This window comes from Bidens hawaiensis, unplaced genomic scaffold, assembly GCF_021521415.1.
Source record: "Bidens hawaiensis isolate Kalapana, Puna unplaced genomic scaffold, B.hawaiensis_p1.1 tig00002123_1, whole genome shotgun sequence".
NCBI classification, from domain to species: domain Eukaryota; kingdom Viridiplantae; phylum Streptophyta; class Magnoliopsida; order Asterales; family Asteraceae; genus Bidens; species Bidens hawaiensis.
Genome location: NW_027491112.1, coordinates 1,991,126 through 1,995,380, shown reverse-complemented (window position 1 = coordinate 1,995,380; position 4,255 = coordinate 1,991,126). Strand labels below are relative to the sequence as shown.

Sequence of the window (4,255 nt, the reverse complement as noted above, 5' to 3'; positions counted from 1 at the left end):
ACCGGTATTCCCCCCAGTAGCTGGGGTTGTGGTTACCGGAATTTCTCTAACCATCTTTGTAGAAGTTTGAAAAAACTGGAGAAAAATGAAGTTCTAGCTTTATGCACGGATGGCGCCAATGAAGAAACACTAACCGAACCCCAGACAGGTTACTGGTAATCTGGGGGTTGGAGAGGTTTCCCACGAGGGGTTGGACCCTTGGAAGATGGTTCTTCTGATAACCTGCAAAACAGACACCGTGAGCTCGTCACTGAGAAGGGGGGGTTCCTCCTTGTGACCACCCTCCGGCGTGAGAATCAGACTAGATTGCTCTTTAAATATAAAAGTATATTAAGAGGTTGCTAGAGCAGATATCAGGTATAATATGATGATATAAGATAAGATATGATAATCCAAGATAAGATGAGATGGTCATACCATTTGTGGTATTTATAGCCGAAGGTAGGTTTCCAAGGAGGTATGGCCGGCTGCAACAGTGCTCCTGTTCCACCAACAGTAACCTACGCACGTGTCCTGCTGGTAGTTGGTGGATAGGTAGCGGCTGATAGTGACCAGACCTGCTGTATACTATTCCTTTTCCACCAACTGCCAGCTACGCACGTGGTATGACAAGAGTTGGTGAGTAGGCAGCGGCTAACAGTGACAAACAGTGTAGGAGCATGCTGCTCGCCATACTGTTGTCCATAAGCTGTCGTATCTTTAGTCAGATCTTTTTCCCATACCTCGTCAGGTACAGTACAGAAGATCTTCCTGTATCGTACGGACTGGCTTGTTTGGGCGGGAGTATTCCCCCTCCTGCCCTTGTGCGGGATTGTTCCCGCCTTCGCTCATTCCTTCAGGTGACACTGAGTGATTGAGAGCTAAGTGCCTTGTGCGTGTAGCCTTGCTGCGCGGGTGGCCTTCCCTCATGGCTTGTATCCGAGGCTGCGGGAACAGACGGAGTCCTTCACCATGGGAGGCATATCCTGCGGGAACAGCTTGCGTACTGCGCGTAAGGACGTCACGTCTCTGAGCATGGTTGGTCCTGCGGATCCTGTTGGTTTCTGCGCAGACGTCCCTGTTTAAGGTGAGTCCTGCGGGTCCAACTGGGCTCTGCTGGGACCTACCTCTTCAACCGCCAAATCAATCCACCAACACTACCTAAAGCACAACGCTACACACAACTCCATCATACTTGACAAACTGGCCCGTGTCTACGTTTCATTTCACCAACTCAAACATGCCCACCAAGTGTTCGACCAAATGCCTCAACCAGAAAAAACCAACAATGTATTATTATGGAACCAGTTAATCAGAGCCTATGCTTGGGAAGGACCCTTTGACCACGCCCTTGAGTTGTATAATGACATGGTTCAATCGGGTGTCATTCCGAATAAGTATACCTACCCATTTGTTTTGAAGGCGTGTTCGGGTACTCGGGATGTTGGGTTCGGTAAATTGATTCATGAGCGTGTGAAAAGTGAGGGTCTTGATGATGATGTGTACGTTTGTACCGCGTTGGTTGATTTTTATACGAAGTGCGGGTTGGTAAGTGATGCGCGCCAGGTGTTTGATAGAATGTCTGATAGAGACGTTGTGGCGTGGAATGCGATGATTGCGGGGAGTTCGCTTCACGGGATGTGTGACGAAACGATTGGGTTGGTTAAGGAAATGCAGGAGGTGGGAGTGAGCCCGAATTCGTCGACTGTTGTGGCTGTTCTTCCGGCTATTGGGGAGGCCGGTGAATTGATGGTGGGGAAATCTGTGCACGGGTTTTGTATTAGGAGGCGGTACGATGGTTATGTGGTTGTTGGAACCGGGTTATTGGACATGTATGCAAAATGTGAATATTTGGATTACACAAGGAGAGTTTTTGATTTAATTAATGTGAAAAATGAGGTGACTTGGAGTGCTATGATAGCCGCATGTGTTGCTTCTGATTCAACCATTGAGGCACTTGAACTATTTGACCGTGTGGTAAAAAGTGGTGCGAACATATCTCCTGTTATGCTGGCAACCGTTCTTCGCGCGTGTGCTAATCTTACAGACATTAATAAAGGAAGACTGATACACGGTTATTCATTAAAATTAGGTTTTGTTTCTTATTTAATAGTTAGTAACACCCTTGTTTCACTCTACTCCAAGTGCGGGATCATAAACGATGCAATGATGTTTTTCAATGAAACGGGGTTAAAAGACACGGTGTCTTTTAACACCATCATATCTGGTTGTGTGCAAAATGGTGATGCAGCGGTTGCTTTTAATATGTTCAAGAAAATGAAATTGTTTGGTATTAATCCCGATATAGAAACCATGATTGGTTTCTTTCCCGCATGTTCGCAGTTAGCAGCTTTACAACATGGAGCATGTGGTCATAGCTATTCCATAGTTCAAGGATTTACCGAGTCTACCAAAGTGTGTAATGCTATTATTGACATGTACTCGAAATGTGGTAAACTAGACATCGCACTGTTAATTTTTGATAAAATGCCTAAACGGGATTTGGTTTCATGGAATGCTATGATTTTAGGTTATGGTATACACGGATTCGGGTCGGAAGCAGTTTCATTATTTGAACATATGCAAACTCTAGGTTTTGATCCAGATGGTGTCACTTTCATCTGCCTGTTATCCGCTTGCAGCCATTCAAAACTTGTCGCAGAAGGGAAAGATTGGTTTGCTGCCATGATTGACAAGTTTCACATAGCACCAAGGAAAGAACACTACGTGTGTATGGTGGACCTATTGGGCCGGGCCGGGCTTTTAACTGAGGCTCACAGGTTCATTCAAAATATGCCATTTAAGCCCGATGTAGGTATCTGGAGCACATTACTTGGTGCTTGTAGAATACACAAAAACGTTGCGTTAGTGGAAGAAATTTCAAGAAATATTGAGATTCTTGGACCCGAAAGTAGTGGGAATTTTGTACTTTTATCTAATATTTACAGTACAGCAAAAAGATGGGACGATGCAGCACGGGCCCGGGTCTTGCAAAGGGAGAAAGGGTTTAAGAAAAGTCCGGGTTGCAGTTGGGTTGAAATAAATGGGACGGTGCACGCGATTGTGGGTGGAGATAAGTCGCATCCACTATGGTTATTCATAAACAGAAGGCTAGATGAACTGCTAGCGGTTATGAAAACTATGGGATATGATGGAGATTACAGTTTTGTCCTTCAGGATGTTGAAGAAGAAGAAAAGGAGAATATTCTACTTCATCATAGTGAGAAGTTAGCTGTTGCATTGGCTGATGTTAGTTTAATGCCAGGTAAGCCTATACTTGTGACAAAAAATTTAAGGGTGTGTGTTGATTGCCATACAGCTTTGAAGTATATGAGTAGAATAACAAATAGAGTTATAACTGTTCGGGATACGATTCGGTTTCATCATTTTAAAGACGGGACTTGTAACTGTGGAGATTTTTGGTAGGGTTCGTGTTTAAAGTGGAATCCGTTGCTCGTCTTCAAACGGGTCAAATGGGTTGCATAGTTCAAAGAGGTTAGTCAATTTTTTATGCATATAACCTCATAAAGTGTTGTATTTAGATATTTAAATTGTTATTGTAAAATAAAAGTAATATTTAGTGAATAAAGAAGTATTTGCGGGTCAACCTGTTACCCATCTTTGTCCATCAAATTGAGCTACTTTTGAATATATGAGCTAAAATTGTTCCATGTAGGATAAATGCAAAAGATATCTTGCATCAGTCATTTTAATTTGTCTGATAAACGGGCCGTGTTTCTAAGCTAGTGGGTTTAATCGGACATGAACTCAAAAACTTTACACGAACTTGACGCAACAAGATTAAGAAACATTACAAATCTGCAAAAGGAAAACTATTTTTATATCATTAATAATAAACTTTATAAAGTAAATGCTCTTGAACATAAACTTTATAAAGCAAAAAAACATAATCAATTTAAGCTTTGACATGAATAATACTAAAAGTTTATAAATAAAGATTGCAGGTTCAACCTCTGCTAATGATCCTAACTAAAACTGTATAGAAAAGAAGTATTTTATTTTACATTTTTATATTATTTTTTGAAACAAACAAACAAAAAAGATATCTCAGATCAAACTTATAGTTAATATCGCCTATCCACAAGCCCATTAGCTACATAGCAACTCAAAAAAATAAATATTTTATCTAACTATTTTGTCATTAAGGACTAATTTGGAGGAAAGTACATCAAATATTCCAATGCCCTTCTTTGGAATTATTAATTAAACCTTGTCGTGGAGAATATTTTATTGATCAAAGTTACCAAATAATTTA

General features: G+C 41.4%; 1 pseudogene across 1 annotated transcript; it reads left to right on the top strand.

Annotated features, from left to right (window-relative positions):
- The first annotated feature begins 1,131 nt into the window (after nt 1–1,131).
- On the top strand, nt 1,132–3,799 carry LOC143605499 (pentatricopeptide repeat-containing protein At3g16610 pseudogene; annotated as a pseudogene). The gene is made up of 2 exons (XR_013148556.1): nt 1,132–3,428; nt 3,466–3,799. The product of XR_013148556.1 is annotated as a pentatricopeptide repeat-containing protein At3g16610 pseudogene (transcript).
- Nucleotides 3,800–4,255: the final 456 nt, after the last annotated feature.